Genomic DNA, 13728 nt, shown 5'->3' on the forward strand with positions numbered 1-13728 from the left:
CTGGCAGTGGCCAGAACCAGAGGTATAGCAGTAGCACCATACTTGGACGACATTATGGTTCAAGCAACATCCTGTCGTCTGGCAGAGGACCATTCGAAGGATCTTCTACTTTGATCTCATGGATGGAAGATAAACTTAGAAAAGAGTTCTCTTACTCCCAGTACCAGGGTAGAATTCCTGGGTACTATAATAGATTCCATATCTATGAGGATATTCCTTACAGACCAGAGACGTTGCAAGCTAACTTCCGCTTGTCTTGTCCTCCAGACCTCCTTTAGGTCTTCTGTGGCTCGGTGTATGGAGGTGATTGGTCTCATGGTGTCCTGCATAGATATAATTCCTTTTGCCAGGTTCCATCTCAGACCACTTAAGCTATGCATGCTGAGTCAGTGGAACAGCGATCATTCAGATCTGTTTCAACAGATTTCTCTGGACAACCGGTCAAGAGAATAGCTCTCTTGGTGGCTCTTCCAGATCACCTGTCCCAAGGGACATCCTTCTTGAGACCATCCTGGGAGATTGTGACTATGGACGCAAGTCTGTCAGGATGAGGAGCTGTTTGGGGTGCCATGAAGGCACAGGGCCTGTGGACTTGAGAGGAATCTCTCCTCCTGATCAACATTTTGGAACTTCGAGCAATCTTCAATGCTCTGAAGGCTTGGCCTCTTTGGGTTTGTCCCAGTTTATCAGATTCCAATCAAACAACATAACCTCAGTGGGTTACATCAACCATCAGGGGGAAACAATGAGCCCACAACTGCTCGCTGTAAGCGATCCACATTCCGGGTGTAGACAACTGGGAAGCGGATTTCTTCAGCAGACAATCCTTTCATCCGAGGGGAAAGGTCTCTCCATCCCGAGTTGTTTGTGGAGATTTGCAACAGGTGGGAAACACCGGAGATAGATCTCATGGCGTCCCGGCTCAATTCCAAGCTACCCAGATATGGGTCACGGTCCAGGGATCCTCATGCGGAGCTGATAGATGCATTAGCAGTGCCTTGGAAGTTCCATCTAATCTACATTTTTCCGCCGTTACCACTTCTCCCTCGTGTAGTGGCCCACATCAATCAGGAGCAAGCATCAGTGATACTGATTGCTTCATTGTGGCCATGAACAATGTGGTTCACGGACCTGGTGGGGATGTCCTCATCTCCTCCATGGAGGTTACCTAGTGGCAGGGATCTGCTGGAACAGGGTCCCTTTGTTCATCAAAATCTAGATTTTCGGAGGCTGACTGCGTGGAGATTGAATGCTTAGTCTTAGCCAAGAGGGTTTTCTTCGAAAGGGTTATTGACACTCTCATTCAGGCTCGTAAGCCTGTTACTCATCACATCTACCATAAGGTGTGGAGAGCTTACTTGTTCTGGTGTGAAGAGCGTGGTTTCGCCTGGTATAAGGTCAAGACTGCCAGGATTATTTCCTTTCCTCAGGAGGGTCTGGAGAAGGGCCTTTCTGCCAGTTCCCTGAGGGGACAGATTCTGAGTTGCCGCACAAGAGGCTTGCAGAGCTTTCTGACGTGCAATCCTTTGTTAAGACTCTGATCAGGATCAGACCGGTGTTTTAGATCTAACGCTCCACCTTGGAGTTGAAATCTTGTTAAGTTTTTGCAACGGGCTCCGTGTGAGCCTATGCATTCGATTGACATTAAATTGTTGTCCTGGAAGGTTCTTTTCTATTGGCTATTGCGTCGGCATGCAGAGTTTCCGAAATGACTGCCTTGCAATGTGAGCCTCCCTATCTAGTGTTTCACATTGATAAGGCTGTCCTACGTACCTGCTTGGGTTTTCTTCCCAAGGTGGTGTCTGATCGTAACATCAATCAGGAGATTGTGGTTCCTTCCTTGTGTCCTAATCCTTCTGCTAAGGAACGTCTACTCCATAATCTGAATGTTGTTCAAGCTTTGAAGTTTTATCTTCAAGCTACTAAGGATTTTAGACAAATTTCTTCCTTGTTTGTTACCTACTCTGGGAAGCGTAAGGGTCTAAAGGCCTCTTCGACTTCCTTATCTTTTTGGTTGAGGAGTGTTATACGCTTAGCTTACGAGTCAGTGTGACTTAGACCTCCTCAGAGGATTACGGCTCATTTCACTAGAGCGCAGATTTCCTCTTGGGCCTTTAAAAACGAGGCATCTATGGATCAGATTTGTAAGGCGGCTACCTGGTCCTTCTGACATACTTTGTCAAAGTTCTACAAATTTTATGTTTTTGCTTCAGCGGAAGCAGCTTTTGGGAGAAAGCTTTTACAGGCTGTGGTGCCCTCAGATTTAGGGTCCACCTTTTCTTTTACCCCTCCCATTATTAGTCAGTGTCCTCTAGAGCTTGGGTATAGTTTTCCTAACAGTAAGCAATGATGCCATGGACTCTCCTCATATTAAGAAGGAAAACATAAATTATGCTTACCTGATAATTTTAATTTCCTTCTGTATGAGGAGAGTCCATGGCCCCCACCCATATACTCCGATGGGCGGACCGAAACATAGTTTTTCTCTTCCGGCACCATTTATACCCTGATATTTCTCCTACTGTTCCTTGTTCCCTTGGCAGAATGACTGTGGTATGAGGGAATTGGGGGGACTATTTAAGCCTTTGGCTGGGATGTCTTTGCCTCCTCCTGGTGGCCAGGTTCAGTATTTCCCAACAGTAAGGAATGATGCTGTGGACTCTCCTCATACAGAAGGAAATAAATTATCAGTTAAGCATAATTTATATTTCTTTCATGTAATTGGTAAGAGTCCATGAGCTAGTGACGTATGGGATATACATTCCTACCAGGAGGGGCAAAGTTTCCCAAACCTTAAAATGCCTATAAATACACCCCTCACCACACCCACAATTCAGTTTTACAAACTTTGCCTCCCGTGGAGGTGGTGAAGTAAGTTTGTGCTAGATTCTTCGTTGATATGCGCTCCGCAGCAGCCTGGAGCCCGGTTTTCCTCTCAGCGTGCAGTGAATGTCAGAGGGATGTGAAGAGAGTATTGCCTATTTGAATTCAATGATCTCCTTCTACGGGGTCTATTTCATAGGTACTCTGTTATCGATCGTAGAGATTCATCTCTTACCTCCCTTTTCAGATTGACGATATACTCTTATATATACCATTTCCTCTACTGATTCTCGTTTCAGTACTGGTTTGGCTTTCTACTATATGTAGATGAGTGTCCTGGGGTAAGTAAGTCTTATTTTCTGTGACACTCTAAGCTATGGTTGGGCACTTTTATATAAAGTTCTAAATATATGTGTTTAAACATTTATTTGCCTTGATTCAGGATGTTCAATATTCCTTATTTCAGACAGTCAGTTTCATTATTTGGGATAATGCATTTGGATATTAAATTTTTTCTTACTTTTAAAATTTGACTTTTTTTCCTGTGGGCTGTTAGGCTCGCGGGGGCTGAAAATGCTTCATTTTATTGCGTCATTCTTGGCGCTGACTTTTTTGGCGCAAAAAAAATCTTAGTCATTTCCGGCGTCATACTTGTCACCGGAAGTTGTTTGTATGTGCGTCATTTTAAAAAGCATTTAGGCGCCAAATAGTGTGGGCGTCTTTTTTGGCGCTAAAAAATATGGGCGTCATTTTTGTCTCCACATTATTTAAGTCTCATTGTTTTTTTGCTTCTGGTTGCTAGAAGCTTGTTCATTGGCATTTTTTCCCATTCCTGAAACTGTCATTTAAGGAATTTGATAGATTTTGCTTTATATGTTGTTTTTTTCTATTACATATTGCAAGATGTCTCAGATTGACCCTGGATCAAAAGCTACTTCTGGAAAAATGCTTAACTGAGTTCAGTTCTACCAAAGCTAAGTCCATTTATTTTAAATGTTATAAATGTTTATCTTTAGCTATGGTTTGTAATAAGTTATTATGATATACTTTTACATGCAGAATCCATTAGTATTTATGCTTTATATATTGCCATTCTTACATCTTATGTGCAAGAAATATTTAGAAGATTTATAAGAAATATTTTTCTGATTCTATGTTAAAGGATTTGTCTGACTTTGTGCCTTCTAATAAAAAAAATTAGGTCTTTTTCACTACTTTTTTAATTATTGAAGTTTCAAATGACCAACAACATACTGATTTATCCTTCTCTGATGATGTTTTTTCTCTTTCAGAATTTTCTTCATCAGATATTGACACTAACAAATCTACTTTTTTATTATTTTTTTATTAAAGTACATTTGTTCTTTGTTGAAAAGGTGTTGATTATTTTGGATATTAAGGAAATTAGTTCTTTAAGACTAGCTGACACTATTTCTGCTTATTTATTCTTCTGTGTTTTCAGAGGTTTTCTTTCAAAATTCCCCATACTAGGGAATGGAATAGGCTGAGAATTTTCTTTTATTCCTTCTTCAAAGGTTTTAAACTATATTATTTGCCAGCAGTTAAATTCAATTTGGAGGGTTCTCCAATTTATTGGGGCTATCTCTACTCCTACTAATTGGGCTATTGTTTCTATAGCAAAATAGTATTTATTTTCCTTTAGATGGTTGAATCTTATTTACGGAAAATTATTTAGTTCCAGGTACTTTTCTTGGTCCTGTGTTTTATTTGGATGTTGCAATTGCTTCATTTTTGTTCTGTTTACTTTAAGATCAAGTATCAGATTATGATTTATTTTAGCATTGTTAAGGGACAACATTTACTAGACTAGGTGCTGTTGCATTTGTCTTGCTGTTTTGCATTTATTGATTATGCAGGTCCACTGTATTGACTGTTCCTTTAACTGGACTATCATGCTAATAATTTCATTTGTGTCTTCATTTTATTGAATATTTTCGCAAATGAGGGTTAATCTATGTCTTTAGCTATTTCAGCTAGAAGAATGTTGTGATTTTTAAAAAATCCATATTTCTTTTGTTCTAAGATAATCAATTATTTGTTTTATAATTGGATTCCATTCTTAACTGTTACTCTGGGCTTCAAGATTGAGTTCTAAGATTAAAACTTTAAGCTTATACTAGTTTGGTTGTTCTTATTAAGGAACGAATTCCTGAATTCTTTCCCAAGTAACATGTTTATAATTGGAAACATTTTTCAGTTGGAAATCAGCTCCCTAATATTGCGATGTACGTGCCGTGTTCCAGCTTGGCTGGCAAGGGGCAGGTTAAGACTTCTTTGAAATTTATTTGGTTCTATTCGGTCCAAATTTCTTTGATTTTATTCCAGTAAGGCTTACACTTTCTTTAAGTGTGTTTCCGTCCTATATATTTTAGGTACTGTTGAAGCATGGCTGGGCACCCATGGGGTTCAAGCACTGCTCAGACCTGGAATCTTCTGGGGTATTTCTTCCAGTTCCATTTTTAGGAAATGGGTTTTGGAGTTTTATTCAAACTATTCTGCCTTTTTTTGGTCAGTGATAGCATTATTTGTTTTTCATTAGATACAATAAATGCATATTTTCATTTTTCTGTTTTCATTCAGATTATTTTCTGAGGATGCGGATTCTCATATGATTCACTTGCTCTTCAGGACATAGTTAGAGGTTCTTTTTTTTCAAAAGCTCTTGATTTCTCACACAAGGGTCACCTTTTTTAGGTTTCCAGATGGTTTGTGTCACTGTCTTTTTCTCTATCAGACAAGGGACAATTTTATCGTGTTCCGTTTGTCGGTACCTTTAGTCTCTATTATTTCCTTCAGTTGCTATATATGCATAGAAGTTTTAGGTCTTATGGCCACAGCATGGATTTAATTCCCTTTGCTCATTTTCAATAGAAAGAACCTTTCCAGTCTTTTATGCTGAATTATGGTGCAGGGATTCTAGGATTTCGCATTTTAAATCTTCGAATCCTAATATTTATCTCTTGATTTAGTGGTTAAGATCACCATCATTTAGTTCTACAGGTCTCTTCGTTTCTTTCAACCTGGACCATGATCTCTACAGATGCGAGTCTTTTTGGTTGGGAGGCTGTCTGAGGATCTCTGTCAGCACAAGGGGTTTGGAAATCTCAGGAGGCGAGATTACCATTTGATATTTTAGAACTCCGTGTTTTCTCAGAATTTTTCAGTTAGTTTCTTTTTGAAGAAGAGTCGTTTAATGTTTTTCAAACAATATCACTACTATGGTGTATGTCAATCATCAGAGTAGGTCTTTCAGTCCTTAGGTTGTGACAGAAGTGTCTCGGATTTTAGCTTGGGCTAAATCCAGCTCCTATCTAAATTCTGTGGGGGGGGTTTTCCCAGGTATAGATATTTAGGAAGCGGATTATCTCTGTTAATCCAGCTTTTCCTCCGGGAGAATGGTCTTACCCAGATATGTTTTTTCATCTCATCTGAATAAAGAACTTCCCAGGGGCCTATTAAGGTCCGGGAATGTTCAGGCAGAAGTAATGTATACATTGACATTTCTTTGGAATTATCTTTTGGCCTATTTCTTTCCGCCTCTAGTTCTTTTTCCAGAATTCTTCTGGAGTATTTGTTTGTTATGCTGGTAGCTCCAGCATGGCCTCTCAGGTTTTGGTATACGAATCTCATTCGGATGGCCAGTTGCCAACGTTGGACACCTCCGTTTAAACCAGACCTTTTCTTTCTCAAGGCCATTTTTTTCCATCAGGATCTCAAATCATTACATTTGAAGGGATGGAGATTGAACGCTTGGTTTTTAGTCATAGAGGTTTTTCTGACTCATTGTTTAATACTATGTTTCAGGCTCATAAATCTGTCTCTAGAAAGATTTATATTGAGTCTGGAAGACCTACTTTTCTTGGCATTCTTTTAAAATTCATAGAATTTTATTATTTTTTCAGGTTGGTTTGGATAAGGTTTTGTCTTCAATTCTTTGTTAGGACAAATCTCTACTCTTTCTGTTCTTTTTTCACAGAAAGATTGCTAATCATCCTGATATTCATTGTATTGTACAGGTTTTGGTCCATATCAAGCCTGTCATTAATTCAATCTCTCCTCTTTGGAGTCTCAATTTGGTGCTGAGGGCTTTTACAGGCTCCTCCGTTTGAAACTATGCATTTTCTGAACGTTAAATTACTTTCTTGGAAAAGTATTGTTCCTTTTGGTTATTTCTTCTACTAAAAGAGTTTTTGAGTTATCTGCTCTTTTTTGTGAATATCCTTTTCTGATTTTTCATCAGGATAAGGCAGTGTTACTTCCTGATATTCATCATTTTTTTCAGGTTTTGATTCGTATCAAACCTATCATTAAGCCAATTTCTCCTCCTTGGAGTTTTATTTGGGTTCTGAAGGTTTTTCAGGCTTATCTATTTTGAGCATATGCTTGCTCTGGACATTCATTACTTTCATGGAAAGTATTGTTCTTTTTGGACATCTCTTCAGCTAGAACAGTTTTGAATTATCTGTTCTTTCTTGTGAATCTCCTTGTTCTGATTTTTCATCAGGATAAGGTGTTTTTTTGCTGTCCTCATTTCAATTTTCACCTAAGTTGTGAATTCTAACAACATTAGTGGAGGAATTATTGTCTTTTCCTTGTGTCCTAATCCTAAGAATTCTTTGATAAGATTCTTACATTCTTTAGGATGTGGTAAGAGTTTTGAAATATTATGTTGAAGCTACTCAGATTTCAGATAGACTTCTAGTCTATTTGTTATCTTTTCTGGTTTTAGGAAGATCAGAAGGCTTCTGCCTTTTCTTTGGCATCTTGGTTAAGCTTTTGTTTCATCATGCTTATTTGGAATCGGATTATTCCCCGTCTCAGAGGATTACGGCTCATTCTACTAGGTCAGTTTCTACTTCCTGGGCTTTTTAAGAATGAAGCTTCTGTTGATAAAATTTGCAAAGCAATGACTTGGTCTTCTTTGCATACTTTTACTAAATTCTACCATTTTGATATTTTCTCTTCTTTAGAAGCAGTTTTTTGGTAGAATAGTACTTCAGGCAGCTGTTTCAGTTTTGATTCTTCTGCTTATAATTTCAGTTTTTTTCATTATTAAAATTGAAACTTTTGTTTTGGGTAGTGGATTAATTTTTCAGCGGAATTGGCTGTCTTTATTTTATCCCTCCCCCTCTAGTGACTCTTGCGTGGAAATTCCACATCTTGGGTATTTATATCCCATACGTCACTAGCTCATGGACTCTTGCTAATTACATGAAAGAAAACATAATTTATGTAAGAACTTACCTGATAAATTCATTTCTTTCATATTAGCAAGAGTCCATGAGGCCCACCCTTTTTTTGTGGTGGTTATGATTTTTTTGTATAAAGCACAATTATTCCAATTCCTTATTTCTCTTGTTAAGTGTATCCAGTCCACGGATCATCCATTACTTATGGAATATATTCTCCTTCCCAACAGGAAGCTGCAAGAGTCCACCCACAGCAAAGCTGCTATATAGCTCCCCTAACTGCCATATTCAGTCATTCTCTTGCAAGCCTCAACATAGATAGGAGGTTGTGAGAGTCTGTGGTGCTTTCTACTTAGTTTATTCTTCAATCAAAAGTTTGTTATTTTTAAATGGCACCGGAGTGTGCTGTTTATCTCAGGCAGTATTTGGAAGAAGAATCTGCCTGCGTTTTTCTATGATCTTAGCAGACGTAACTAAGATCCATTTGCTGTTCTCACACATTCTGAGGAGTGAGGTACTTCAGAGGGGGAATGGCGTGCAGGTTTTCCTGCAGATAAGGTATGTGCAGTAAAATATTTTTCTAGGAATGGAATTGACTAAGAAAATACTGCTGATACCGAAGTAATGTAAGTAAAGCCTTAAATGCAGCGATAGCGACTGGTATCAGGCTTATTAATAGAGATACATACTCTTGTAAAAATGTGTTTTAAAACGTTTGCTGGCATGTTTAATCGTTTTTTAACATATGTTTGGTGATATAACTTATTGGGGCCTAAGTTTTTTCCACATGGCTGGCTTAAATTTTGCATAGAAACAGTTTCCTGAGGCTTTCCACTGTTATAGTATAAAAGTTACAGTTATTGCAGTTAAAATTACAAACAGTGACATCCAGCTTCCCTCAGCAGTCCCCTGCATGCTATAGGACATCTCTGAAGGGCTCAAAAGGGCTTCAAAAGTAGGAGCTGTTATGACTGTTTAAAACATATTTTTCGTTTTGTTAATCTGTTTTTTGTATTAAGGGGTTAATCATCCATTTGCAAGTGGGTGCAATGCTCTGCTAACTTGTTACATACACTGTAAAAATTTTGTTAGTTTAACTGCCTTTTTTCACTGTTATTTCAAATTTTGGCAAAATTTGTTTCTCTTAAAGGCACAGTAACGTTTTATATATTTGCTTGTTAACTTGATTTAAAGTGTTTTCCAAGCTTACTAGTCTCATTATTAGTCTGTTCTAACATGTCTGACATAGAGGAAGCTCTGTGTTCATTATGTTTTAAAGCCATGGTGGAACCCCATCTTAGAATGTGTAACAGATGTACTGATTTCATGTTAAACAATAAAGATCATTTTTTGTCTTTAAAAACATTATCACCAGAGGATTCTGTCGTGGGGGTAGTTATGCCGACTAACTCTCCCCACGTGTCAGACCTTTTGACTCCCGCTTTAGGGACTCACGCTCAAATGGCGCCAAGTACATCAAGGGCACCCATAGCGTTTCTTTACCAGGGGATTCTGTCGAGGGGAAAGTTATGCCGACTAACTCTCCCCACGTGTCAGACCCTTCGACTCCCGCTTCAGGGACTCACGCTCAAATGGCGCCAAGTACATCAAGGGCGCCCATAGCGTTTATTTTACAAGACATGGCAAAGGTGGTGAATAATATTCTGGCAGCAGTATTAGTCAGACTACCTGAAATTAAAGGAAAGCAGTTAGCTCTGGGGGTAGATACAGAGCATACAGACGCTTTAAGAACCATGTATGATACTACCTCACAATATGCTTAGTCTGTGGGTGATTTTTTTTTTTTTTTTTTTTTTTGACTCAGGGAAGATGATTTAACCTGATTCTGATATTTCTACATTTAAAATTTATGCTTGAGAACCTCCACTTGTTGCTCAGGGAGGCTTTGGCTGCTCTGAATGAATGTGTACAATCGCAGGGCCAGAGAAATTGTGTAGACTGGATAAATAATATGCAGTGCCGGTGTGTACTGATGTTTTTCCAATACCTAAAGAGGTTTACTAAAAAATTTTTTAATAAGGAATGGGATAGACCAGGTGTGCCGTTCTCTTCCCCTCTTATTTTTTAGAAGAATGTTTTCTAATAGTTACCACCACACGGGACTTCTGGCAGACAGTTCCTAAGGTGGAGAGAAGAGTTTCTACTCTAGCTAAGCGTACCACTACCTCTGACGAGGACAGTTGTGCTTTTTAGATCCAATGGATAAAAAATGTTTATTCAACAGGGTTTTATCCTGCAGCCCCTTGCATACATTGCTTCTGTCACTGCTGCTGCGGCGTTCTGGGTTGAGTCTCTTGATGAGGCTTTACAGTTAAGCGACTCCATTGGATGAATATATTTGACAAGCTTATGCTAGCCAATTCCTTTGTTTTCTGATGCCTTGTTCATTTGACTAGACTAACGACTAAGAATTCTGTTTTTTACTATACTGGCGCGCAGAGCGCTATGGCTTATATCATGGTCAGCTGTCGTGACTTTAATAAATAAGCTACTTAACTTCCCTTCAAGGGGCAGACCCTATTCGGGCCTGGTTTGAAGGAGATTATTGCTTATATCACTGGAGGAAAAGGTCATGCCCTTCCTCAGGATAGGTCTAAATCAAGGGCAAAAAAAAAAAAAAAAAAAAAAAGTCTAATTTTCGTACCTTTTAAAAACTTCAGGGCAGGTGTGGCATCCTCTTCCTCTAAGGCAAAACAAGAGGAAAGTTTTGCTCAGTCCAAGGCGGTCTGGAGACAATCGGACCTGGAACAAAGATAAGCAGGCCAAGGAGCCTGCTGCTGCCTCTAAGGCAGCATGAAGGAACGGACCCCTATCCGGTAACGGATCCTATAGGGGGCAGACTTTCATTCTTTGCCCAGGCGTGGGCAAGAGATGCCCAGGATCCCTAGGCATTGGAATTTATATCCCAGAGATATCTTCTGGATTTCAAAGATTCCCCCCCAAAAAAAGGGGAGATTTCGCCTTTCACAATTATCTGCAAACCAGATAAAGAAGGAGGCATTCTTACATTGTGTATGAGATCCATCCAGTTCCAAGAGAGGAACAGGGACAGAGTTTTTACTCAAATCTGTTTGTGGTTCCCAAGGAGAGGGAACCTTCAGACCTATTTTGGATCTAAAGATCTTAAACAAATTCCTCAGAATTCCGTCATTTAAGATGGAAACTATTCGTACCATCTTAACTATGATCCAGGAGAGTCAATAGAGGACTACAATGGATTTGAAGGATGCTTATCCTCACATTGTGATGCATAAAGATCACCATCGTTTTTCAGGTTTGCCTTTCTAGACAGGCATTACCAGTTTGTAGCTCTTTCCTTTGGGATATCTACAGCCCCAAGAATCTTTATGGAGGTTATGGGGTCGCTTTGGCGGTCCTTAGACCGCGGGGCATAGAAGTGGCCCCTTATTTAGACGACATCCTGATACAGGCATCAAACATCCAAATTGCCCAGTCTCATACGGACGTAGTACTGGCATTTCTGAGATCACATGGGTGGAAAGTGAACAAGGAAAGAGTTCTCTATCCCCAATCTCAAGGGTTTCCCTCCTAGGGACTCTGATAGATTCTGTAGAAATGAAAATTTACCTGACGGAGTCCAGGTTGTCAAAGTTTCTAAATTTCTGCCGTGTTTTTTTCATCCCATCCGCGCCCTTCGGTGGCTCAGTACATGAATGAAATCGGCTTAATGGTAGCGGCAAGGGACATAGTACCGTTTGCACGTCTACATTTCAGACCGCTGCAACTATGCATGCTCAGTCAGAGGAACGGGGATTACACAGATTTGTCCCCCTGTTAAACCTGGACCAAGAGACCAGAGATTCTCTTCTCTGGTGACTATGTCGGGTCCATCTGTCCAAGGGTATGACCTTCCGCAGGTCAGATGGGACACTTGTTACAATAGATGCCAGCCTTTTAGGTTGGGATGCAGTCTGGAACTCCCTGAAGGCTCAGGGATAGTGGACTTAGGAGGAGACCCTCCTTCTAATAAATATTCTGGAACTGGGAGTGATATTCCATGCTCTTCAGACTTGGCCTCAGTTAGCAACTCTGAGGTACATCATACTCAGTCGGACAATATACACGACTGTGGCTTACATCAGCCATCAAGGGGGAACAGAAGTTCCCTAGCGATGTTAGAAGTCTTACAATAATTCACTGGACAGAGACTCACTCTTGTCTATCAGCTATCCATATCCCAGGTGTTGAGAACTGGGAGGTGGATTTTCTAAGTCGTCAGACTTTTCTTCCGGGGGAGTGGGATTTCCTCCGGAGGTCAAGACCAAGCAGGAGAGGGCTTTGGTGTTTTTGACAGCGCCTGCGTAGCCACGCAGGACCTGGTATGCAGATCTGGTGGACATGTCATCCTTTCCATCACGGTCTCTGCTTCAGAGACAGGTCCCTCTACCTCAGGGTCCTTTCAACCATCTAAATAGAATCAATCTGAGATGGACTGCCTGGAGACTGAACGCTTGATGTTATCAAAGCATGGCTTCTCCGAGTCAGTCATTGATACCTTAATACAGACATGAAAGCCTGTCTCTAGGAAAATTGAACATAGATATGGTGTAAATATCTGATTGTTATGAATCCAAGGGTTACTCATGGAGTAAAGTCTGGATTCCCAGGATATTATCTTTTCTCCAAGATGTTTTTGAGAAAAGGGTTGTCAGCTAATTCCTTAAAAGGGGACAGATTTTTACTCTGTCTATTTTTTTGCACAAGCGTCTGGCAGGTATTCTAGACGTTCAGGCATTTGGTCAGGCTTTGGTTAGATCCAAGCCTGTGTTTAAAACTGTTGCTCCGCCATGGAGCTTAAACCTGATTCTTAAGGTTCTTCAAGAAGTTCCGTTTGAACCTTTTTTGTTCCATAGATATCAATCTTTATCTTGGAAAGTTCCTTTTGGGTAGCTAATTCCTCGACTCGTAGAGTCTCCAAGTTATCTGTGTTGCAATGTGATTCTCCTTATCTGGTCCTTCATACGGATAAGGTAGTCCTGCGTACCAACCTGGGTTTTTTCCTAAGGTGGTATCTAACAAGTACATCACTCAAGAGATAGTTGTTCCATGCTTGTATCCTAATCCTTCCTCAAAGAAGGAACGTCTATTACACAATATTGGACGTGGTTTGTGCTTTAAAGTTTTACTTACAAGCTACTACAGTTTTCATCAAACGTTCACCTTGTTTGTTGTCTATTCTGGACAGAGGAGAGGTCAAAAGACTTCAGCAGCCTCTCTGTCTTTTTGGTTAAAAAGCATAATTCATTTAGCTTATGAGACTGCTGGACAGCAGCCTCCTGAAGGGATTACAGCTCATTCTACTAGAGCTGTGGTTTTCACTTGGGCCTTTTTTAAATGTGGCTTCTGTTGAACAGATTTACAAGACGGAGTCTTGGTCTGCGCTTCATACTTTTCAAATTTAACAAATTTGATACCTTGCTTCTTCGGAGGCTATTTTTGGCAGAAAGGGTTTTTTACAGGCAGTGGTAACTTCCGTTTAAGTACCTGCCTTGTCCCTCCCATCATCCCTGTACTTTAGCTTTGGTATTGGTATTCCATAAGTAATGGATGATCCGTGGACTGGATACACTTAACAAGAGAAAACATAATTTATGCTTACCTGATAAATTTATTTCTCTTGTAGTGTATCCAGTCCACGGCCCGCCCTGTCACT

At 39.9% G+C, this 13728-nt stretch overlaps 1 protein-coding gene across 1 annotated transcript in view; it reads left to right on the plus strand.

Annotated features, from left to right (window-relative positions):
- The window catches only part of UBE2E3 (ubiquitin conjugating enzyme E2 E3), a 286958-nt gene that overhangs the window by 214170 nt on the left and 59060 nt on the right, over nt 1–13728 (plus strand). The window lies entirely within an intron of this gene.

Source organism: Bombina bombina, chromosome 1 (genome assembly GCF_027579735.1).
Source record: "Bombina bombina isolate aBomBom1 chromosome 1, aBomBom1.pri, whole genome shotgun sequence".
Lineage (NCBI taxonomy): Eukaryota > Metazoa > Chordata > Amphibia > Anura > Bombinatoridae > Bombina > Bombina bombina.